The following is a 27,222-nucleotide window of genomic DNA, read 5'->3' as shown; positions in this document are numbered from 1 at the left end:
TAACAAAGAAATGCGCCAAAACTAAACGCGAAATATATCTGTTTATAAAAGCAACTAAACATTCCGTTGATGTCTTTCTAAGAGACAGTCTCCAATCCTTCCAAACTATGTAAGTGAAGACTGTATGTGGCTTAAGTTCAAAGAAATAGTATTAACAGCACTCGAGAGATTCATACCAAATAAGTTAATAAGAGACGGAACTGATTTCCCATGGTACACAAAACACGACAGAAAGCTGCTGAAGGAGCACTGAAAAAGGTAAGTATAATTTAGACGAACGCAAAATCTCCAAGATTGGCGAAGTTTTACTGAGGCTCGAAATTTGGTGCGGATTTCAATGCGAGATGAATTTAAGAGATTCCACAACGAAACTCTCTCTACAAATGTGGCGGAAAATCCAAAGAGGTTGGTTGTATGTTAAGTAAACCAGCGGAAAGGCTCAGTAAACGATGAGGAGGAGGAGGAGGAGGAGGGGGAGACAAGGGACCCAACCCTTCGGAGCAGGTAAAATCGTGGCAAATGTCCGCACACCCCCTGAAGCCACACAAATGGTGCATGCTATTATGTTATTCTTTAGTGTGAGCTACCACAGGTACTGCACAAGGGTCGGTGTCAGAACTTTTCAAAATACGATATCTCATAAACGACTCGCACTAGAATCCTGCAACAAACACCACTGATATTCTAACTTACCCTTCATTTATATGAAGATGGTATCTGTTAAATCGGACATGTCCGAAAGAACAGATACCATCGGTGACCATGCAGGGCTCTAGAATGAAATGATAATCAAATCAAGACCCTACGCTGCTGACAGGCGTTGATATACGTCAACGGGGACAGTTGAAAATGTGTCCTCCGACTGGGACTCGAACCCGGGATCTCCTGCTTACACGGCAGACGCTCTATCCATCTGAGCCACCGAGGGCACAGATGATAGTGCGACTGCAGGGACTTATCCCTTACTCGCTCCCCTTGATACCCACATTCCCAACTTAATGTCCATGCCCCTGCCCATTACACTCATTACTTGGTGCAGAAAATCTTACTGAGTCCCGTAAGAGTTCGTGCATCCGCACAGAAGAAGAAGGTCAATGGCCGGTTAGCCTTAACTATATGAAGATGGTATCTGTTCTTTCGGACATGTCCGAAACAACAGATACCATTGGTACCACCTTCATCGTCTGCCATGTAAGCAGGAGATCCCGGGTTCGAGTCCCAGTCGGGGCACACATTTTCATCTGTCCCGGTTGATGTACCGGGTGATCAAAAAGTCATTATAAACTTGAAAACTTAATAAACCACGGAATAATGTAGATAGAGAGGTAAAAATTGACACACAAGCTTGAAATGACATGGGGTTTTATTACAACAAAAAAAAAGTATTGCTAGACGCGTGAAAGACCTCCTCCGCGCGTCGTTTAATGATGTTCGTGTGCTCAGCCGCCACTTTGGTCATGCTTGGCCTCCCAGGTCCCCAGACCTCAGTCCGTGCGATTATTGGCTTTGGGGTTACCTGAAGTCGCAAGTGTATCGTGATCGACCGACATCTCTAGGGATGCTGAAAGACAACATGCGACGCCAATACCTCACCATAACTCCGGACATGCTTTACAGTGCTGCCCACAACATTATTCCTCGACTACAGCTATTGTTGAGGAATGATGGTGAACATATTGAGCATTTCCTGTAAAGAACATCATCTTTGCTTTGTTTTACTTTGTTATGCTAATTATTGCTATTCTGATCAGATGAAGTGCCATCTGTCTGACAATTTTTGAACGTTTGTATTTTTATGGTTCTAATAAAACCCCATGTCATTCCAAGCATGTGTGTCACTTTGTACCTCTCTATCTACATTATTCCGTGATTTATTCAGTTTTCAAATTTATACTGACTTTTTGATCACCCGGTATATCAACGCCTGTCGGCAGCGTGGGGTCTTGATTTATTATCATATCACACTACGTTTAGTCTGATAAGAGTCAATGGGAATTGTTGAATTTAAAAGGAAATGTATGTTTGCACAAAAAATTCACTTTCTAACTGTTATTACAGTATTTTGTTGGGTAACAGTACGAGCCCCTGGCTGTTAATCCATTCTGTGAAGACCGCACATCAACAGCACCTTCCATTTACGAAATATTTGTGGTGCAGGTTTTAGGTGATTCATCCCGTGTATACGCTTCTCCTGAAATGTTGCCCGACCTGCAGACACCTAGAAGTAAGCAGCGGGTTCTTTGTCTCCAGCGAGCGCCGCGCTGCGGCCTCGATGCGCCGGCAGCCGGGCCCATTGAGAGGCTGCTGGCGCGCCAGCGCTCGCCCAGACGCCCGGTGCGTGCTGCGTGGTGCCTGCAGCCGGCTGGCCGACTGGCTGCTGGCGCGTGTCCTTGTGCCAGTGGGGCCGACGTCTCGGCGCTCCTCCTCCAAGGACTCCGCGCCAGCCGTGGGAACAGCGCCACTGCGTTGGCGGAAAGCTGCCGCAGACTCCGCCGTTACGTAAGCCCGCTCGCCCCAGCCAACTGCCGAAGCCACCGGCGGAAGGTTACACCAGCTGCGCCGCAGTCCGTTGACTCCGAAAGCGAGGTCTCTGCCGTACGTTAGTCGCAAGGACAGACGTCGCAACGAGTTCCGGTTCCGAGGTGACTTCGCTACAACTGGTTGGCCGGACTAACACGAAAACAGTTACTTTGTATCAGGGCTTGCCTTCGCCACGAAGGTGAGACGAAACAGTGTTCGCGTGGCCACAAGTAGTCGGCGTCTTACAAACAACTTTCTCGGGAGGGTAACCGCAGCTCAGAGACCTTTCGAATAACGGTAAACAACACTCAGCACCCAATAACCGTTCAGATTACCGTAATCATTATAATAATTAGAAAAGTCAAGAATGATGAGGTGTTTCCATAGCTGTTTGAAGGCGCTTTATTCACAACTACCTGTTTCATGTCAGGGTAGATACAACTTCAGGTTTATTTGCCAAGAACATAAATCACGGTAGAAATACAGAATAAAAAGAGACATTTACACTCAATGTTTATATTTTCATAAGGAAAACGTGGACCGTTATGGAGTCATAGCTTTCGGAAAGTTATCCATATTAAGAGTAAAACCACACGAGTGGGCTACCATAATGAAACTGAGTACACACCAAAGACACTTGTCAAAATGTGCAAAACATGATTGCTAAATGAGCCATCACTAGACAAAAAACAGGGTAAAAACAAATAATGAATGGGACTCTACTGCGAATGGGGATAAAATGTTTAAAAAATCACCTAACGTCTAAGGAATATACTATAAATACAGGGGAAATATCAAAAAAATAACACTTTTGTACGAACCGAAACGTCAAGAATGAAAGAAACTCGAAAAATAGCTTACGAGATAGCATCCTGTAGGATGTATTGCAAGATCTGCTAGACAATAGCTGTATAAATCCACTGTAAATAAAACTTAAAATCCTGTGTGGTTGCACTCTTCAACTGCGTTGTTAACAGGCCAATGTGGTGTAAGCAACGCGTGCAAGCTGGCAATACACTGGTCGGGAGCAGGCCAAAATGTCAAAGAGAGGGAGAGAAAGAGAGAGGGAGAGGGAGAGAGAGAGAGAGAGAGAGAGAGAGAGAGAGAGAGAAGGATCTTACGAGCGTTCCACGGTGAAGTAATCAGCGTCATTACACACATTAAAAGAAACCAACGTGGATAAAATAGCGAAATGTTTACGTATGCGTGAAGACAACGAAGAAATATTCGTTATACAGGAGATTAAAACACAAGTAAAACGACAGAAGAGCTAAAAGAAAGGCACAGGGAAATGTGATTGGCTCACCACTTACAAAAAACGTGGGTGAGCCAGTCACCCTGTCAACACATTAAAACCATTCCACTAAAATCTTGGAAAAAATATTAGACAATTCACAAAACTGCAAAACATCGTTTGAATATTACTTAAAATAGAGGCAGGTTCGTCGGCAAATCCGTGCTGTCCGATGGTCGGAATATAAGGGAACGTCAGATAAAACGTGGCACACGGTGATCTGTACGCCACAACCAGCACACATTGGAGGGTCCTCTCACCGGAGCAAGAAGTCATGTGTCATAGAGCTATGGCCTACGCGAAGACGATTAAGGAGGACTTCGTCCCATTGACATGCCTAGAAGGATGTACACCACGGCCGCGCTGTGGGCTTTACTAGACGGAGTTATTCAGAATGAAGTTTTCACTCTGCAGCTGAGTGTGCGCTCATTTTAAACTTCATGGCAGATTAAAACTATGTGTCGGACTGAGACTCGAACTCGGGACCTTTCGCGGGAAAGTGCTCGACCACTGAGCTACCCAAGCATGACTCACAAGCCGTCCTCATAATTGTAGTTCAGCCAGTACCTAGTCTCCTACTTTCAAAACTTCACAGAGGTTCTCCTGCGAAACTTTGAAAGGGTACAGTACCGCCCGACATTGAAAATAGGTACAACATACTTCATTATTTTTGTCAGAACAACACATTTTTTTTCTAATAATAACTCAATATCAATTAATACAGCGAAGCCGGATACCAGTGTGGGAAAGAATGACAATTTATTTATTTAATTGATCACATGTGCACTCCCACAAAATAAATCCCTACATCCAGTTTGGTGAGATCTGTGAAATGAATGAATGTATGGTCGTCTGCTAACCGCAGATAGTGAATGTGAATAGATGATCATCTTTGAGACGATCCTTTGGCCACCTTTGGTGGGACCAAAGAGATGAAATTTACCTGAGCTTTGAGCGCCTGAAATGTGGCTGACCAATACGGTAGCAAGGTGCTCCCCCACCTCGGCAGAGGTGCGAGAGAACCTGAAGAACGGCCATGTTTCAGCACTCTGCCGCTGGATCTTGTGCTGTTAAGACCTGTCTTAGGTGTGCTCCGTAAAGACAAAAGAGTGGAGACATGGTATGCATGTGGAATATTTAAGAGTAGTTTGAAATAATAATTTCTCTATTTCAGGAACTTTTGTGGGGAGAATTAAATGTCAGACAGGTAATATTAATGGGATAGTAGTAATCTTCGGAAGTGACCAACGGTCACAATGAAACCACGTGTAGCAATAAGTTGAAATACTTCCGTGTGCTTAAGTTAAGCTGAATTACTAGCGTGTGTACTATAAGTTGAAATATTTAAGAAATAGCGTGTGCAGGACTTGAAATTAGAGGCGAGTACTTCCACGTGGTGAGTACTGTGTGAGTCTCAATCTGTGTATGAGACAAAGGATAAAGAGAAGTACTCGTCCATGGTATCAGTTGAGGACTCGTGTGTGTGATGAATATGTTCTTAATATTACTTTGCGAGATATGTTTCCGTGTGATGCTTGATTCAAACTATAACACTCTGAGAGAGGAACAAGGTGAGTCAGCCGTCTATCCAGCAATGCCACTTGGCTTGCATTGCACAGGAAGACGTGCATATATCTCCAGAGTTCATAGTAGGAAAGTAGAATTACGAAGTGGGGCAGTGTCGTGTGAAACTGGGATAAATATTAATTGAAGTGGGAAAGCTGAAAGTGATAATGTTGTGACTATTCCCTGTGTAGTATTTCATGTTGTAGTGTGGTGTATGTCATGTAATTTAAGTATGTGTAGTTTGCATGGGAGAGTAGCAAGGTAGTTTCAGAGGTAGTGGGTTATGCGTGTTCCTTTTGTACTGCTCGGTCTGGAGGAAAGTTTCGTGATGATGATTGTGAGAGTCGAAGTGTGAGAAATAATAAAAGATCCACCATCCTATCCAGAAAGTGCACTGTAGCGTTAAATAATTACGAGAACATAAGATAGAGATTCACCAATGTAAAGCCATGCCCACTGGGCGGAATTTCTCATGTGTTATTGTTGTAGGCTATAGGATTTGTGTTTTTAGGTTATAGAATTTATCGGAATAAATAAGATAGCGAAAAGAAAAAGATTGGTGGCCTTTTCCTTCGAATTGTATGTTGTCATGTTATCCAGAATTTATAATGTGTGCGCCACTCATATTCAGTGCGATGGCCACGTGTTGATAAAAGCCGTTAAATAAAAAAAAAAGGAAACTGTCGTTTTGCCAGTGCGTAGTGAACAGAGTTCTGTAAATTACTGATAGTCAGATTTGCGTTTCCGTTGCGTATTATTCATACAGGGGGATAATTTGTAACTTAATTGTGAGTACGAGAGTTCATGTTACTCGATAAATAAGAATGAATCCACTCGCTTGGCAGACCACTCATCTTGCAGGCCTGACTGCTTGATGCCACAGTATGAGCAAGGCATGTGGGTGCCTCTCAACTTGCAGGACCAGTATTACTGGAAGAAAGGATATTGCGGAGACATGGTTTAGCCACAGCCTGGGGGATGTTTCCAGAATGACATTTTCACTCTGCAACGGAGTGTGCGCTGACTTGAAACTTCCTGGTAGCACTTGGTAGACCACTGGTAGAGCACTTGCCCGTGAAAGGCAAAGGTCCCGAGTTCGAGTCTCGGTAAGGCACACAGTTTTAATCTGCCATGAAGTTTCAGACGGACTTATTGTCTGTCAGTTCCAGCCACTCATCGTCCCACTGACGCAAAACTTTGGATCTCAACAACTAGACTATAGCCTGCAGAGGGATGGCGCATTGAAATTACTAAGGATCACGGCACACCTCCATGGCTGCTAGTTTCTCCCTTTCGTTCCCCGCAATACCCATGTGCCCTGGTACTCAGCAGAGAAACACCTTCTTCCCCAGTCGTTGTAGGTGGAGGAGGACATCCTTGATCTTCTGGACTACTTTATCTGCTGGGTAGAAATGTTGTAGAGAATCGGGGCAGGAAATTTAGAAGTGGAAGAACGTCACATCTGCTCCAGTGCACGCGAGATCTCATATAATTCTGCTTCGAAGACAGTAATGTCTTGAGGCAGTCGGACCTTGAGGACACGATTCGGGAAAACAACTGTACAACCAATGGAGTCCCCCTGTTTGCACCCATCCGTAAAGACAACTACATTGTTGTGGTTCTCAGATAAAATGTCAGAAAATATAGTTTGGAAAACAGAAACAGGAGTGCAACCTCTCCTGTTCTGCGCTGAATCTAAAATGACTCCAGGCCTCTGCAGTAACCAGGATGGTAGACGGTTAAAAGCCTGGATATCAGGTTGTACTTGCTCCACTCCAAGTGACTCCAGCATATGCCGAACGCGGATGCCAAATTGCCTTGTTGCCTGTGGACAATGGGAGAAAAGAGTTTGCCGCGCGGGATTAGCCGAGTGGTCTTAGGCGCTGCAGTCATGGACTGTGCGACTGATCCCGGCGGAGGTTCGAGTCCTCCCTCGGGCATGGGTGTGTGTGTTTGTCCTTAGGATAATTTAGGTTAAGTAGTGTGTAAGCTTAGGGACTGATGACCTTAGCAGTTAAGTCCCATAAGATTTCACACACATTTGAACATTTTTTGAACATTTTTGAGAAAAGAGTTTTAAAGGGAGACGAGCGACATATGATATGCCGATGAATTGGAAGCCGCCAGGAACTTACGTGCCTGATGCAGCATGAGGAGTTGCCATAAATTTAAATTGGCGGTTCACCAACATAGACTAAGTATGGGGTTGTTCAGTAAACACACGTGGCCAGCCTAATACCCTCATACACCGTGCAACCATAGCCCAGCCGCGGAAGCACGAAAGCCCTGTAAAAGTGGAGCAGACGCGCCAAAAGTGCTAAAGAGGAAAACAAAGTAAACACATAAACAACTCCAAGGAGGGAATCATAACTAGGAAAACAACCGTAGGCTGGAAACCGCATTACATAACTTTAAAAAATCTGTAGTTTATTGTAGATATAAACTAAAACATAAAACATAACCTGCCTTACATCAGTATCGCAACATTATAAAATTACCAACCGTGTAAATTTTGAGTATTATACAGTTGCTAATAGGTGTTTTATCTTTCTGTATTTACATAAATACTCGAAAAGCATTACTGCATGACTGACGAACATCGCACCAGTGTTATCAAGGTCACACTGTCTACGAATACACTTTCTCTAACTGAAACTAGCCAAGTCAAACTGTGATATACGTATTAACATCATCTATATATTGCATGAAATAATAATGGACACCACTGCAAAGCAATGCACCAAGGAAAACTGACGTCACCTATTAGTGCGAAGTCAGGGCTAAAGCAGGGATATTTTTTCTCTGTTTCTATAAGGGACAGTTAAATAAAAACCGAGCAGCAGCCACAGTGGAACCATGAAATGGTTCCTTTAAAAAATATTCACTATAAGCTTTAAGACATTTATCACACTGCCGGCCGGTGTGGCCGTGCGGTACTAGGCGCTTAAGTCTGGAACCGCGTGACCGGTACGGTCACAGGTTTGAATCCTGCCTCGGGCATGGATGTGTGTGATGTCCTTAGGTTAGTTAGGTTTAAGTAGTTCTAAGTTCTAGGGGACTGATGACCACAGATGTTAAGTCCCATAGTGCTCAGAGCCATTTGAACCATTTGAACCGTTTATCAAACTGGGGCCGGCCGAAGTGGCCGCGCGGTTCTGGCGCTGCAGTCTGGAACCGCGAGACCGCTACGGTCGCAGGTTCGAATCCTGCCTCGGGCATGGATGTGTGTGATGTCCTTAGGTTAGTTAGGTTTAACTAGTTCTAAGTTCTAGGGGACTAATGACCTCAGCAGTTGAGTCCCATAGTGCTCAGAGCCATCAAACTGGGAGGCGAGACGATCAATTCTTGTTTCGTAGAGCGCTGTCGGCCACAGACGAATGCACAACTGCTCCCACTTTTGCTCTTCCTCATCCGACTGAACCAGACGCCACAGATGTCTTTCTTCAGATCACTAAAGACGTGAAAACCACGCGGAGAACGATACAGGCTGTACGGTGGATGTTGCAGTCTTACCCAACCAAATCGCTGAAGCGTAGCCTCCGTCCAGTTTCCTGATGAATTTGATTTTATGGAGCGTCGCAGTTTCTGCAAACTGTCTTCAGAACGCTGCTCATTTATTGTGGTTCCACGCTCTAGGAACTCGACTAGCAGAGAGTCCCTGCGGTCGAAAAAGACGGTCATCATGACCGTACAAAGTGTCTCCATTTCGAGCTCTAGGACAAGCGGCGAAACCAACAGTGGGAACATCCCACATCTCTACCGCCAAAGAAATCCAAAGATGCTCACCCAAGTTCTGGTATGGTCATGATGACCGTCTTCGACTGTAGGGCCGCCCTGCTCCTCGATTTTCTCGGGCGTAGAACCATAATAAATGTGCAGCGCTATGAAGACACTTTCCAGAAATTTCGACGCACCATGAAGGCAACAATCCCAGGGATGCTGTCATAGGGAATCATTTTGTTGCTCGGTAACGACCGCACCCACACTGCCAATCGGTAGAAGGGTACGCTTCAGCGAATTGGCGGGGAAACGCTGTAACCCAGCCCAGATCCTTCACCGTGTGATTTTCACACCTGTGGTGACCTGAAGAAAGACATGCGTGCACGTCGGTTTCAGTTAGACGAGGAAATGGAAAAGTGGTCGGGGTTGTGTACCCGTCAGTGGCCGACCGCTGTCTACAAAACGGTAAGCGATGCCTTAATGCGTGTGGTAATTACTTTTGATGGAACCGTTCCATGGTCCAGTTGTGGCGATTTTCAGTTGACTGTCTCTCTTATCTTCTTAATTGTGATGGACTTTTTGTGACAAAGACAAATGAAGTCAAAAGAACAGAAATAAGCTAGAGCTCCACCGACCAACTACAAAGGACACCAGTTCAACCGATAACGTATGTCACCTCTCTTAAAACTTCAGGTATATCATTGATGTTGACAGGACCCTTGAAATAAATGGAAGGAATGTTGGTGACCTTGAAGCTTCACCCATCTCGGAAGCACTGAGACCAAAACTGGAGGAGCCGGCCGACGTGGCCGAGAGGTTCTAGGTGCTTCAGTCCGGAACTGCGCTGCTGCTACGACCGCAGGTTCGAATCGTGCCTCGGGCATGGGTGTGTGTGATGTCCTTAGGTTAGTTAGGTGTAAGTAGTTCTAAGTCTAGGGGACTGATGACCTCGGATGTTAAGTCCCATGTGCTTAGAGCTATTTGAACCATTTGAAAACTGGCGGAGCCGAGGAGGACGTCTGTAGCAGAAACGGGAAAGCAAATGCGGCCTTCATCCAACTGCATCCCATCTGGGAAAATAGTGAGATTCCTTCCAAAACGACTTCGAATGTTCAAGGACAACGTAGAACCATTGTTGTTGTTCGAGTGTGAAACTCGGAAGGTGACAAAAATAGTCACCAAGAAAATACCGACTATTACAAATCAGTGCTTATAAATATACGTGAAAGTATTTCCCCTCCCCCAGAGTTCTGTATTTATATCCTGTTCTTTCCTAACAGCCACTGTCACTGTCGTTTCAGGTTTCTCCTCTTCATTTATCCATCCCGCTTGTGACTGAATATGGTTTTAAGTGCACTATGCTAACGTATTCTAAATGGTCTTTGTCATTATAATAATTATTATTTTTATTATTGTTAATATCAGTTATTATTATTAGGTTGGGACATAAGTTCGTAGAATTTTTGTTTCTCACGTTGGTATTCCAGCTGCGGTGCGTTTTTTATCGGTTGTCGTTTTTTATTTGTGGTTCACTGTTGCTATTTGAGTTTGCATGTTGTCATTTTGTCATTTAGTGAGTGGAGCTGTGGACGCTATAAACTGGAGTGCCAAGTGCGGAAGTTGGAACATTTCTAACGTATTACTCGGTTTGCGTTCAGTAGAGGAGTGACGGCAGCAGAGGCAGCTAGAACCATCTGGGCCTTGAATGGGGATAATGCCATTTAAGAAGGATCATTTTGACATTAATGACTCCACGTTCAGGAAGACCTGTGAGCTTTGATGAAGATCGTTTAAACGCATTAATCCACAATGATCCACGTCATTGCACTCGAGAACAGACAGATGTGATGAACTGTGATCATCCCACTATCGTGCGATATTTGCATCCAATGGGGAAGGCTCAATAACCAGGTGTATGGGTTCCGCATGCTAGCCAGAATCACAAAAATCAGCGGGCTGCTTCACATGTGAATGTCTGCTCGCTGATCATCAATTGTTTCGTAAACAACATCGACCATTCCTATCCAGTATCGTGACTGGTGGCGAGAAATGGTGTCTTTTGCGAACGTAAGGAAAAGAAAGGAATGGTTGAACCCAGGAAAAGTATTAACTCCGTGTATAAAGCACTGCGCGCATCCACAGAATATATTGTTATGCATCTGGTGCAACAGCGATGGTGTGGTTTACTATGAATTGCTACCCCGAGGTGCAACCATCACTGGCGACGTTTATTGTCAGCAGCTGACTCGCTGACGCTGTCCTAGAACAACGACCCGGAAGACTGTGTGAGGTGATGCCACCCACCGATAACGCCCGCCCTCATTCTACTGGACTGACTAAACAGTTTACAGGAGTTGGGTTGGAAAGTCATTCCCACCCACTTTATTCACCTGATCTTGCGCCCTCGAATTTTATCTTTCCGTTCCCTATCGAACAACCTTCAAGGAACTTCATATCTGGATGGAATTGCGCTCCGAACATGGGTTAACGAGTTCTTCTACCCAAACTACGTGATTTCTGCAGTCACGAAATCGAAAAGCTACCCCAGTGTTGGCAGATTGTTGTAAATAGTGAAGGAGAATATATTATTGATGACTAAGGTCTCTGTTATGACTATCTGTTGCGTTCATCAAACTCACGGAAAACGCTACGAACTTATGCATTAGCCTAGTGTTATTATTATTACTATTCCCATTTTTGTTATTTTTATTTTTATTAGTATTATTGTTATTGTTATTATTATTATCATCATTATTATTATTATTGTTAATGAGAAGTTTTGCAGTAGCTTTTGTCAGTGTTTCTCCTGGTCAGATATAAGCATTATTGTTGTTGTTATTATTATTATTGTTAATGAGAACTTGTGCAATAGGTTTTGTCAGCGTTTCTCCTGGTCAGATACAGGAGAGGGCCTTAAGGTCCTTATCAGGCTAAATAAGCAATAAATAAACTTTTTCGCGAATATAATATCTTCTGAAGAGCTGTGACACAATACGGAAGAGGCCAGACAAAGGTGTGAGAATGGAAACGAATGGTCACACTCTGAGCAACAATCAGACGACAACAGAGAGACAAGCCTTGATCTGGAATCCTTAGAGTCATCGCGCAAGAGGAAGACCCAGGATAACATGGAGGAGGACGGTGGAGAGAGAATCAACCGAAGCGGGATGAACTTGGTGACAACTGAAGGCAATGATACGAAACACAGTCAGCTGGCGATGCTTCGTCGAAGCCCTGTGGTAAAGCGATTGTAACGAAAGGACATCAGTCAAGTAAACCGTATTTACTCAGCACAGCTTTGTGAGGACTAAGACGTCTTTCTTCCAAGACGAAAGACGCCGAAGATGGTAGCATATCGTCGCTCTACCGAACCAGCAGTTCGATAGCTGCATTAGACATAACTCACTGTTGACAGTGGACATGTAATGTTACAGAGTTAAGTATTTCACATTGTTCAAGACGTAATAAAGTAACCTAATATTTTATATACTGTAGTATCACTCGGTCTCCTCCAGGAGTAAAGCAAGGAACCCATCACTGTACCGACAAAGTATTAATTCGTCCTGTACAACACAACGATTCCCATCTAACTTCTCTGAGCATTTCTTTTCCACTATCGTATCAGCTGCACCGACGTGTTAACGATCCTAGCAGCATGTTTCTGTTTTTTTCGATGTATCTTGTTGTGGTTACTTGATAAGAACTCCAATCAAAATGGTTCAAATGGCTCTGAGCACTATGGGACTTAACATCTATGGTCATCAGTCCCCTAGAACTTAGAACTACTTAAACCTATCTAACCTAAGGACAGCACACAACACCCAGCCATCACGAGGCAGAGAAAATCCCTGACCCCACCGGGAATCGAACCCGGGAACCCGGGCGTGGGAAGCGAGAACGCTACCGCACGCAATCACTCGAACAATTTTCTAGACCTGGTCGCAGTAGCGACCTATATGAAATATCCTTTACAGACGCAACTGCATTTTCCCAGCACCCTTTCAACAAATCTAAGTATTCCATTCGCCTTCCCTAATACTGATTTTGCGTGGTGGTCCGATTTGTATTGCTTCTCTTTATTACCCCTGAATTCTTATACGATTTGATATGCTGAAGATGATCACCATTTATCTTCTAATCAGTTACCATACGCTCTAGTTACCACCCAGAAGGTGGCTCGTAGGCTTTGTCGTCAGCTCGGTGTTGCTGCCTGTTAGTGACATACACTAAAGCACTTAAATAAAAGACTGGTTATTTATGTTTGTTTGACGTAACATAATAATTAAAACCCAGGAATATGACCTTGAGAACATTATGAGCATCACGTAAGTATTATAGATTCCTTTTTCTAAATTTTAGTGCTAGTTGAGTACCGGGCATTGCCTGGTATGTATTTATTTCTGCCTTCTATCAGTCAACATCCTCCTTCCCTCCCTCTCTGTCCATCTCCTCCTTCCTCCTTCTTTCTCCACATTATCACGCTCACCCCAGCAGACGCTGATTGTTCATACCGCCACAGCATTTCTTTCCAGATCGTAACTAATGTGTGTATAAGACTTTGTTCAAATCGTTCCGGGGAATTACGATGAGCTTCTTACCCATGGTTTTGCTCGCGTATACACACATCAAAAAACGTTTTGCATCACCCTGGTTCCCAGAACTATTGAAGATAGACGTTGACTATGGATACTGTATCACAGACACAGTCCCTTTGACTGTTCAGAGATGTCGCTAAACCCTCCCAAAGACGTAAACAACCATGCATGAACAACGCCCATTAGACGGCGGGGGTTCGACAGCCGATCAGTTCTAGTCATCAGGAAGGAGGTACACGGATCTTGTTGTCTGTAGTTCAACCATGCCTAGATTGTCAATACCACAGTTCGACCGCGTCCGCATTGTTACTTTGGGCCAGAAAGGGCTCTCAAAAAGGGAAGAGTCCAGCCGTCTCCAAGTAAACACAGCGATGTTGTTAGGACATGGAGGAGCTACAGAGTGACAGGAACTGTCGATGACATGCCTCGCTCAGGCCGCCCAAGGGCTACTACTGCAGTCGATGACCGCTACCTACGGATTATGGCTCGGAGGAACCCTGACAGCAACGCCACCATGTTGAATAATGCTTTTCGTGCAGCCACAGAACGTCGTGTTACAAGTCAAACCGTGAGCAATATGGTGCATGATGCGCAACTTCACTCCCGACGTCCATGGCGAGGTCCATCTCTGCAACCACTGTACCATGCAGCGCGGTACAGAGGACCCAACAACATGCTGAATGGACCGCTCAGGATTAGCATCATGTTCTCTTCACCGATGAGTGTCGCATATGCCTTCAACCTGACAACCGTAGGAGACGTGTTTCAGAGGCAATCCGGCCAGGATGAAAGCCTTAAACACACCGTCCAGCCACTTCAGCAAGGTGGAGATTCCCTGATGTTTTGGGGAAGTATTATGTGGGGCCGACGTACGCCGCTGGTGGTGGTGGAATGCGGCGTAACGGCTGTACGGTACGTGAATGCCGTCCTCCGATCGACAGTGCAGTCATATCGGCAGCATATTGGCGAGGCATTCGTCTTCATGGAAGACAATTCGCGCCTCAATTGTGCACATTTTGTGAATGACTTCCTTCAGGATAACGACATTGCTCGACTAGAGTGGCCAGCATGTTCTCCAGACATGAACCTTATCGAACGTACACGGGATAGACTGAAAAGGGCTGTTTATGGATGACGTGACCCACCAACCACTTTGAGGGATCTAAGCCGAATCGCCGTTGAGAAGTGGGACAATCTGGACCAACAGTGCCTTGATGAAGTTATGAATAGTGTGCCACGACGAATACAGGCATGCATCAGAGCCAGAGGACGTGTTACTGGGTATTAGAGGTACCGGTGTGTACAGCAGTCTGGACCACCACCTCTGAATGTCTCGCCGTATGTGGTACAACATGCTATGTGTGGTTTTCATGAGTAACAAAAAGGGCGGAAATTATGTTTATGTTGATCTCTATTCCATTTTTTGTACAGGTTCCGGAACTCTTGGAACCGAGGTGATGCGAATTTTTTTTGTGTGTGTGTTTCACATTGTATTTAACATATATCACCCGTATTTGTACACGTATTTCACCTGTATCTCTAGCAAATCGCGTTTGCAATTTCATTTTCGCGCACTCATTCTTTATGTCGTCTGTGTGGCGTACAGTGGTGTATTTTTCTACTTACATTCAGTGGAATTTGTGAATGCTGTTAGTGAAATGTGTTACGGGCAGAGATGGTAGTAAGAAATTAATAAATTAAAAAGTTGTACTTGATGTCGCAGTTTTCCGCGCATCTTAGTATTTGACGTTATAATTTTTTCTAGGTACATTCAGCGGTATATGTGGATTTTGTCTGCAGTTGAGTGTTGTTTCTTGTAATTGTAAAATCCAGGAAATTTAGTATCTTGCTTTTTTCTATTTACACTGTGATGTGGATGAACTGTGTTAACGTTCCTGTATAGCTCCACAGCCGCGTTTTGTTCTTCACCTATGAGACAGATAATGTCATCCATATATTGGTACCAGTACACTGTTTTATACCCTCCTGTTTTATATTGTTGTTGTGCGAGGTGCCGGGGCTAGTAGTGTATTTATCACTAAATTCTACTAGAATCCACATGTGTAAATCATGCTCTAAGCCCCCCCTATTCTAACTCCGACTTTTGCTGTTGCACAAGGATAAAACAAATACGCGAACTGACTCTAATCAACCCTGCTAGTGGAGTAGAAGAGAGTTTGGCACCTGCAATAATTTAATTTGATAAATAAGTTAAATAAACAAAGGTTTCATTAGCATAGTGAGGAATGATAGGGTTGCTCTATTGATTAACAGAAAGAAAGTTCTGTCCAAAATAACAATATGATTTATTAAGATTAAACGCAGAATAGTAAAAGAGACACAGGAAATATAAAACATCAAATCGGCTAAAATTGGAGATTCATACAAACACTATAAAGGTGAAGTTGTCCCTAACTTAGATCGTGAGGTTTAAGACGAAGTGGTATGTGGAGCCAATTCCTTTCCACTCAAATCTCAAGAGAGACACACAGCTAACCCAATAGTAATTGCTGCTACTCGAAACTGAACAAAGTTAGAAAAGGATGAACAGGCGCGGTCTGCTGAGCTCTGATTATCACCTAGGAAAATCCCTATCTGCCGGTGCTGCGGACGTACATTACCAACAGTCTTCTTATCTCCCAGAACACGATCTGGCGTACCGCAGGCGAGGGCTGGTTGCTCAGACGTCCTCGACCGAAAGGCGACTGCCGACTACTCAGAGCACCCGCACAGGCCGAACACCGAACATTCCCGCCCCCACGACAGTGGCCGTGGTTACGTTCCAATCAGCAACTCGAAAACCGGCGGAAATTCCACTCCATTGCCGGAGCACTACCATTCCACCAATGGAGATTCTTGGCGCCAATTTCTGTGCTGATTTTGCAGAAAGTGCGGGAATTTTCCCGCCACAACTGCGTGGGTACACAAGTCATTCCCACGCCTCGCTGGTAGCCCGCCAGAAAGTGTTTTCGCAAAGTTTCTCTGAAGTAACGGAACCTCTAGCCCAGCCGCTACTTCACACCCCAGCGGGCGTGTCTCTTGACAATGTCGGCGTCTGAAAAGCATTCACTCGACTGCCTCACACACGTCGGCTTAACTCTCTCCAGTTCCACCGAGCCCGCCTGTCACCGGCCCACCCGGGTGACGAGAGACGCTGCGTGGGAAGTACGCGTGTTAAGGAAAAGCAACCCTCCACCGCATGCAACTAAAGAGGAGAATCGTAAGATAGAAATATGAGAGGGGGCTCATGCCACCTCTCATTGCCCCTACGCCATTTTAGATTGTAATTGGTGAGCGGTTGGCTCACTTAGGAGCAAGGTAGTGAGTCAATCGCCCAAGAACAATCTTACAAAGTGACTCCACATACCGCACTCTATAAAAAAGATCATTGCAACTGAAAAATGCAACTCATAGAGGGAGGATTATTTATGATGTAGCCAACTTCACCTTCTTAATATGGAACACTAACACTCACATCACACATCCATACCCAGGGAGCCCCTTCCAAACACCGATTCACGCAGACATTCACTCTCTAAATATGGCCCGGGCATCTGAGCCAAATATGGAGCAGTTTATTCTTTACAATCAGAGTTGGAGTGCTCCGCAATTAAATGCCCAAGATGTTACAACAGTTTTAATCATTAAACTAACCTGACCTCACTCACACATGATAATATTTAAGTTAACAATCTCTTTGTGAGTTTTCAGAATCTAGTTACAACCTCCGATTCATTCTGTCTCCCTGCAGCAAGAATAACCTTTACAAAATGTTCCCTGAACTGATGGTCCATTCACAATGACAGTGGTGGTATCTGCTTCAGTTTATGGGGACTTCAGGCACACTGTTAGCATACACACAACAATAAACACAAAATACAAAAAAAACATGATGTGGAGAACAATACAGTAATCTGTAATAAGAATTACAGTGTAAAACACAAACGCATACAAGGTATAACATACATTACAGAAACAACATAAGAGAAAGAAATTTAAGAAAAACAAAAAAAACAAGGTTCATGGGGCATCAAATTGTGCGTGCACATTGCACAAAGTTCACGACTGTGCTGAGAATGAGGCACTAAATCACATTGTTAGAAATATCCGTGGCACTTCACTGATTCCACTGTACTGACATCACATAAGGCTAAACGTCGGTTGTAGTAGCTACGTTGTGGCAACAGCAATAGGGAGTTCTGGAGTGTCTGCAGTACGCTGTTGAGATTGTAGTCAGACCCACGCATATGATCACGGCAGTACGGTAGGAAGACACAGTGATAGGTTCTCCTCACGTCGATTAATTGTCTCTGAGATCTCCTTGTTGGGATACATCACTAGTCTAGGTCTCTTCTCTCGCTGGACAGAACTTTACGTTTCCCAATATTGCAGTTCGACGAGGGATGATGGCACGTGGAGTGACTCCACAAGTGTGTGAGGTCATCCATACAGGATCGAACTAGGAGCGACTATTGTTAAAAACTGCTCTCTAATAGAGAGGAGAAGTAAGACATGAGACCATACATTTGTTAGTGTGGCACGATACTGCTTTGTGTATGCAGATCGGCCAATGCTAGTGAGTTGTAAAAACCCAAACAGGTGAGTATAGAGCGTCCCTTTCTGTCCTGAGGCACATGAGGCGCAGGTTCTGACACGATATGTGATGTTCTTCGTGTACTCACGACAACGTGGTCTGCCGCAGGGAATCCCTCCAAGCGGCTGCCGCGTCCGGAGAGCTAGCAGGCTGTCGCGTGTCAGGGTCAACGGCCAGCCCCACTTTCGCTTGTGGCGGGGCGAGGGTCCCGTGTAATCCCTCAGGTAGGCAGCCGGGTGACTGTCAGCGTGTAGGACGGGACGCTCGCCCTCTAGCAGGTAGCCGAAGACCTCTTGTTTTTTGCGCTGGCTGGCCTCTGCATTGCCACGTTCCTCGTCATCTGTACAATTCTTACAAAAGTCTTATGCCTAACTTTTTCCCATGACCTTCTATGTTATAATAAATTTACATAATGAAACATTGATGGTCTGTCATTTCAGACACTCTTATTTTACTTTTATAGTTATTAATCTATGGCAATCATTATAACATCTAATCTAGACATGGAAATAATTTATTTTGATATATGTGTAGAGACCGATCTCAGTATGTACATGGTGTGTGATAACTGATGCTTTGTAATGGATGAACAACTAAATGTGCGGGCCCGCACTAATATTACTATTAATTATATAGATCGACAGTAGACATGCTTCAAGAATTAACTACCATATCCCAACGATCTACATTCTACGTCTTTTAATTAAATTATGTTGTTATGCAGGTCTAAGTTTTACTGTGCTATAAAGAACATGCAACTACGCTACTTTCGCTCGCCCGTCGTCCCTCCATCTCGGGTCTGTGGTTTGGTGACCTGAAAAATAGCAACTCAACAGGCGCGCGCCACACTTGTGGTAGAAAACCCCCACAATATTAATCTAGTTATTGTTAAATCCTACAGTTTAACTTATCCTAGTATCGTACTTTCCCTTTTATTTATTTATTTATTTATTTTATTTATTTATTTATTTATTTATTTATTTATTTATTTATTTTTTTTTTACCTTATACAATACCCTTACATAGTTCCTGTTACGCTGAGATGTCTTGCTGCTCGCCGCTATTGACGACAGTGATGTGCGCGCCGTACGACATGACCTCCGAGTTTTCATTACGCCTCACTGAAACTCCAGAGACTGGGTTAGCCATGGCTATACACGACAATAAATTTATAGTTGCAACTTCCTTCTCTATGTGATGCGGTTTTCGCGATCAAAGCACACCTTTCCAGAAGCAAAGTAATATGACCAAGCCAGGACTGGTTCCTGTTGAGGATTCAGACACCCAACACACGCCAGCTACACAGTATGTCACGAATATCCAAGTACAATTCCTTGGTGATTCATCTGTGACAAAAACGAGCAGCACGCTAAATCCCCAACCAGCACATTAGCATGGTAGGCTTTTATGCCCTCATTTCTCTCGTCTAGGGCACCATTAGAGTCAAATGCTCACAGGTTCACCCCGACTTGCAAGACAACGATACCGGCGCAGCTCTGCAAAAACTATACTGCCCATATTCACCCTCGAAATCGCGCAATATACCACAATCGTGCAGTGCACTGACGCGTGCCTGCAAGCATTGGTATGAACGTCTCACGAACTGGTTGTGGCCGCTATGGAGCGTATCACGACCTCTCAGAACGCTTCTAAGAGCACGTTCTTGTATGCGCCCGTTTGTGCGACGTCTCGTCACTCATCCTTATCCCTTAACATGGACACCAGATAGGAAAGGACAAAAACATTGCTCATGAAAAGGTAGTGTCTCCTACTCCATCGACATTGGAGATCGCAAACATAAACAAAAAGAGGATAGCAGCAGTAAATTCTTATGCAAGACAACGCAGCGTGTTAATACTTTAGCAATCTTAATCTATTAATGTAACGATTATTGTTCCCCGAAAAAAGGTTCATATCTTTGCCTATTCTACTATGTACATTTCTTACACTACTACTATTCTACGAACTCCTTTATGTGAGAGAAGTGGTGGAGTCCTGTGGACTAGCGTCAATCCCTTCTTAGACTCCCCCTCCTCTGACGTGCATTAGGATTTGGAGGTCTAATTTCAATCTCCTGGTTCTCCTGTTGTCCTTGATTTCGCTCCCTCCAATTACGGTCGCTTTGCCGTTCGTCATTCTTCCTGTCCCAGATTGCTTGTCTGGATTGACCCTGTTCCCTGACGTTCTGGTTTCCGTGTCTCTGGTTTCCATAACCTTGAATAGCGTAACCTTGATCTCGGTAACCCTGGTTTCCTAACTGACCAGTGCGATTATGCGATCTGTTGTCGTCTTCCCTTGCTGGCCCGTGGTATTTGTTATTTTGCGCCTTCTTCCTGTCCTTTGCGTCTTGTTTATCGAAGACTACTTCGAGTTCGCGCAGTAGACTCTTGAATGCATCTATGTCAGATCCACACTTCCCGACAAGTGTCTGTTGATACCTAACTGGCAATTTCGAAAAGCAAAATTTAATAATTTCTCCGTTGCTGTATGGACTATCTAAAAACTGATTCTTCTTGAGTAAGTCATCAAAAAATTTGGTTGCGCTCTTATGCCCGGACACTTCCAGTTCAGGACAAAATATTATTTCCTCTTTAATCCTGTCTTGCGTTTCCTTTGACCAGTAGGTCCGCAGGAATGCACCAACAAATTCCTGATAAGTACGACACGTCGCTGCCACGCCCCGCATCTTTTCCGCGGCTTGGCCTTCGATGTGTCCACACATGAATTCTAATTTGGCCTGGGTTGGCCATGACGACGGTAATGAATTAGTAAATTGCACCACCCAGCTCTTCGGATGCATCGACCCTCCATTATCTTTGAACTTCTGGAATTTGAGTATCGACAGGAAGTGATTGTGATCAAAATTCTGTCCGATCCTCGCACTGGTGTTGTCAGACGTTTCCGATACTTGCACGTCTGCGGAGTGTCCTGATCTATCTTGCTGATAACTGTGATGTGCTACGTCTGTATCACAGTGAAAGTGGCATTCTGCATTCACTCTTCTAAGTGGGCTGCAATTATTGGAGCTATTACTCGCTGTTTCTGCGTGTGCATTGTTTGTTCCGCACGCTGTCACTGGGCTAGAGCACGGCGGGCTTTTCCTCGGAGACACAATCCTGTGTGCTCCATCATTGGTATCCGAACGCGCAGTGCTCGTGTGCCCATTTCGCTCTAGTTTTGCTATCCGACTCTCTACTTCTTTCATTCGTTTCGTGATGTTCGTAACCGCAATATTACCTTGAGTCTTTAAGGCCGCTAGGGATTTCGAGTGGACTTGTGTCGCACGTCGCAAGCGCCCTGCGAGTTTAGAAGTTACTCTTGCGATTTTCATTGCCCCTGTTGCTGCAGTTTTGGCTAGGCCTGCTACTTTTTGTGCTACCATTGACATTTGTTTTGCTTCTCCACATTCTTTCTTTATTGTTAATAATTCCCCACGAATTGCCCCTATATGCGAGATTATTGCCTCAGTGTCCCTCTTACGCTGTTCGTCAGCTTCTTCCTTCTCCTTCTTACGCTGTTCGTCAGCTTCTTCTTTCATTGATCGTAGGAAGCTCAGTATTGGGTTTACGTCATCTTCTTGATCCTCTTCAAACATGGGCGATGTAACTCTGGACACCTGGGCGCTAGAGCTCTGACGTGACCGAGCTGGCCTCTGTCTGCACTCGTTCGTTTGACTATAAACTTCTGCTACCGTCTCGACCTGTGTGCCTGTCTCTGTTTCATCCTCTACTTCACTATCATAATCACGGCCGCAACGCTGCTCTGAGATCGCGTCCAAATCACCTTCCTCATCAATGCCCCTGGCGTCCTGTCCTGCTAAAAATGTGCCCATCTCATCTCCGAACCTATTCCCGTCAGTAAACTGCCCCTTATCCATTATGCTATCCTCTTTTGTTTTAGCTTCGCCCGATAATAGTCGTGCCTTACTTCTCGTTATCATTCATAAAAACAAATTCATCTAAAATGCACAATAAAATTAATCTACTCCATATATTTTTTTACACATAAACATAAAATTTCAACAACGCTGTTCCAACGCTGTAATCACAAACACAATTTGATGTGGTACAGAAACCGCACACAAATCCGACAAAGTGCGATGCGGTACAGACACCACATCAGCGAAACACAGAAAAAACAATGAACAAAAAATATATACACTGAAAACAAAAACTGTAGTCATGCGCCGCTACTTAAAACTAAACGCGGAACTACCAAAAAAAGACTTGGGTATTAATCATTAAAAAAAATAGAGAGAAAAAAAATTGAATGTTCCTACTAAGAATCCTGTTTGTTTATCAGAGATTCACAGGAAAGATCCGAGGCCAAGGGTCGCCATATTATGCGAGGTGCCGGGGCTAGTAGTGTATTTATCACTAAATTCTACTAGAATCCACATGTGTAAATCATGCTCTAAGCCCCCCCTATTCTAACTCCGACTTTTGCTGTTGCACAAGGATAAAACAAATACGCGAACTGACTCTAATCAACCCTGCTAGTGGAGTAGAAGAGAGTTTGGCACCTGCAATAATTTAATTTGATAAATAAGTTAAATAAACAAAGGTTTCATTAGCATAGTGAGGAATGATAGGGTTGCTCTATTGATTAACAGAAAGAAAGTTCTGTCCAAAATAACAATATGATTTATTAAGATTAAACGCAGAATAGTAAAAGAGACACAGGAAATATAAAACATCAAATCGGCTAAAATTGGAGATTCATACAAACACAGTAAAGGTGAAGTTGTCCCTAACTTAGATCGTGAGGTTTAAGACGAAGTGGTATGTGGAGCCAATTCCTTTCCACTCAAATCTCAAGAGAGACACACAGCTAACCCAATAGTAATTGCTGCTACTCGAAACTGAACAAAGTTAGAAAAGGATGAACAGGCGCGGTCTGCTGAGCTCTGATTATCACCTAGGAAAATCCCTATCTGCCGGTGCTGCGGACGTACATTACCAACAGTCTTCTTATCTCCCAGAACACGATCTGGCGTACCGCAGGCGAGGGCTGGTTGCTCAGACGTCCTCGACCGAAAGGCGACTGCCGACTACTCAGAGCACCCGCACAGGCCGAACACCGAACATTCCCGCCCCCACGACAGTGGCCGTGGTTACGTTCCAATCAGCAACTCGAAAACCGGCGGAAATTCCACTCCATTGCCGGAGCACTACCATTCCACCAATGGAGATTCTTGGCGCCAATTTCTGTGCTGATTTTGCAGAAAGTGCGGGAATTTTCCCGCCACAACTGCGTGGGTACACAAGTCATTCCCACGCCTCGCTGGTAGCCCGCCAGAAAGTGTTTTCGCAAAGTTTCTCTGAAGTAACGGAACCTCTAGCCCAGCCGCTACTTCACACCCCAGCGGGCGTGTCTCTTGACAATGTCGGCGTCTGAAAAGCATTCACTCGACTGCCTCACACACGTCGGCTTAACTCTCTCCAGTTCCACCGAGCCCGCCTGTCACCGGCCCACCCGGGTGACGAGAGACGCTGCGTGGGAAGTACGCGTGTTAAGGAAAAGCAACCCTCCACCGCATGCAACTAAAGAGGAGAATCGTAAGATAGAAATATGAGAGGGGGCTCATGCCACCTCTCAGTTGAATACTGAGTTCTCTATACGATTCAAGAAAATATTGGATAAAGTTCCTCCGATGAAGGACCTCGTGGGTTGCAAACAAAAGTTGTTGTTGAAAGTGAAGTAATTTTGTTCTGTGATTAGCCTAAGAAAATGGATGAGATTTCATTTATTTGTATGTCTGGGAATTCGTTACTTTTTAGCTGTAGTTCTATAACTACAGGTAACTAATGCTCACGACCGTTACGGCTTGTATTTGAAACAAACCTGATTTGCATCTTCACAGTGGCTCTACCAGCGCCATTCATGTGCGACTGACGCAAAATTTGAATAGAGATCATCTTACATATATAAAAACACGCCGACCAACTTTCGTTTATGTCGCCAACTCCTTCTTGGTGTTGCGATTTACAAATTATGTGTCCTTAGGAAGTCAGATCTGGAAGCTGGGAAGATCTGGAGAGATTAAATAAGAGTCTCTGACCGTTCTTTCCACCAACCTGTCATCTTCTGAAGCTGTGTCCCCAGCTGAGAAGACACCTCGTCAGTCGTGGGATCTTCTTCGGTGGAGGCCGCTACGCTGTCAATTCTAACCTGTGATTGTGCTTTTTATGAGATGCCACTCGCCCAGGTTAATCTCTGTATCTACAGAAGGCAAGATCTGTAGTGCTGACAATGATGGTAGGCGACACTTCTCATTAATGTATCCTACTTGGTTATTATTCAAATATTCACACATTTTACTCTGTGTTTTACAACACTCGACATAGCTTTCTTAATTGTATGGTAACTTTTCCATCCAACTTCCGAAATATGATAAACGTGTCTGTCTCTCCGGTACGCACAAGACAGAGTGAGTATTACATACGACTAAGTTACGCCTGATATAGAATACAACATGCCCGGCTCTGAAGAATACCCGGAACAGAGTGACTATTACATATTCACATCAAAGTAATGTACGATTCTGAGACACGTGTCCGGCCCTCCAGAACACCCGAAACAGAGTGACAAGCGCAGCCGAAGTATTTCGCCTCCTAGGCGAACGAAAGCGTCCCGAATGTATCCGAAGCACTCCGGTTACAATATAGTTACTCTTATGTTTCTCAAAACTAGTGAAATTTTATAAACAAAAACGATATAGACCCTTAGGGCAACCATGAGAGATTGTGATACTAAAAACTGGGTTAAATACAATGAAAACTACATACATGATTAACAGGAGAAGTTAGGCGTTTTGGCGTGTAGCACACGAACGTGCCGATCAATCAGAAGTATATTCAGTACTATTGGCGGACTCTCCCACGGGACTGGTACATACGGTACCCTCTGTCGCTTTTACCACACTTTTGTACCATTTGCTGCTTCACGTGTATCATGCTGCATCAAGGCGCGCTTCTACACTACTGGCCACTAAAATTGCTACACCAAGAAGAAATGCAGATCATAAACGGATATTCATTGGACAAATATATTATACTAGAACTGACATGTGATTACATTTTCACGAAATTTGAGTGCATAGATCCTGGGAATTTAGTACCCAGAACAACCACCTCTGGCCGTAATAACGGCCTTGATACGCCTGGGCATTGAGCCAAACAGAGCTTGCATAGCGTGTGCAGGTACAGCTGCCAATGCAGTTTCAACACGATAACACAGTTCATCAAGAGTAGTGACTGGCGTATTGTGACGAGCCAGATGCTCGGCCACCATTGACCAGACGTTTTCAGTTGGTGAGAGATCTGGAGAATGTGCTGGCCAGGGCAGCAGTCGAACATTTTCTGTATCCAGAAAGGCCCGTACAGGACCTGCAACATTCGGTCGTGCATTATCCTGCTGAAATGTAGGGTTTCGCAGGGATCGAATGAAGAGTAAAGCCACGGGTCGTAAGACATCTGAAATGTAACGTCCACTGTTCAAAGTGCCGTCAGTGCGAACAAGAGGTGACCGAGACGTGTAACCAATGGCAGCCCGTACCAGCACGCCGGGTGATACGCCAGTATGGAAATGATGAATACACGCTTCCAATGTGCGTTCACCGCTATGTTTCCAAACACAGATGCGACCATCATGATGCTGTAAACAGAACCTGGATTCATCCGAAAAATGACGTTTTGCCATTCGTGCACCCAGGTTCGTCGTTGAGTACACCAGCGCAGGCGCTCCTGTCTCTGATGCAACATCAAGGGTAAACGCAGCCATGGCCTCCGAGCTGATAGTCCGTGCTGCTGCAAACGTCGTCGAACTGTTCGTGCGGATGGTTGCTGTCTTGCAAACGTCCCTATCTGTTGACTCAGGGATCGAGACGTGGCTGCACGATCCGTTACAGCCATGCGGATAAGATGCCTGTCATCTCGACTGCTAGTGATACGAGGCCTTTGGGATCCAGCACGGCGTTCCGTATTACCCTCCTGAACCCGCCTATTTCATATTCTGCTAACAGTCATTGGATCTCGACCTAAACGAGCAGCAATGTCGCGATACGATAAACAGCAATCGCGATAGGCTACAATCCGGCCTTTATCGAAGTCGGAAACGTGATGGTTCCAATTTTGCTCCTTACACGAATCATCACAACAACGTTTCACCAGGCAACGCCGGTCAAGTGCTGTTTGTGTATGACAAGTCGGTTGGAAACTTTCCTCATGTCAGCACGTTGTAGGTGTCGCCACCGCCTCTAATCTTGTGTGAATGCTCTGAAAAGCTAATCATTTGCGTATCACAGCATCTTCTTCCTGTCGATTAAATTTCGCGTCTGTAGCACGTCATCTTCGTGGTGTAGCAATTTTAATGGCCAGTAGTGTAGCAAACTAAAATACTAGCGGTCACAGCCAGGAACACCACAGATTTTTTTCCGTCAGTGTATCAGTAATACCTATAATCTGATGTATGGTTGTCAGCCCTTGACAAGAACAGCTCGGGCGATCTCCAGTTTTGCTATAACATTCGCTCCATTCTCAGCCCTAGCTTTCCTGGTGAAACTATTCGTCAGGCCCAGGTCTTTCCGAAAGCTGGAGGCGGAGTAAGTCATTAATGAATTCCACGACCTAGTCCTTCCTTTAAACGCTCCCGGACGCCCTTCGTCTCAGGTTACGGTCGGCGGGCGGCGTTCTGTTAACACGGCAACAGCTAGAGCGCCGGTCGCCGGGGCTTGCCTTAGGCCGCTCGCTATCAGCAGCGCGCTTCTACTTGTCTGCACAACCTAACGTCTCGCGCCCCGGGCCGCGGTTTAGTGTTACGCCGTGAGAGACCAGAGCTGGACAGTATCTGCTTACCGCGCCGCCCTGTTTACGCCCATCGTTTTAGAATTTAACCGGCCGCCTTCTCTTCCGACACATTTTTCTCTTCGTTGG

This window comes from Schistocerca nitens, chromosome 4, assembly GCF_023898315.1.
Source record: "Schistocerca nitens isolate TAMUIC-IGC-003100 chromosome 4, iqSchNite1.1, whole genome shotgun sequence".
Taxonomy (NCBI): domain Eukaryota; kingdom Metazoa; phylum Arthropoda; class Insecta; order Orthoptera; family Acrididae; genus Schistocerca; species Schistocerca nitens.
This window is presented reverse-complemented; position numbering follows the sequence as displayed.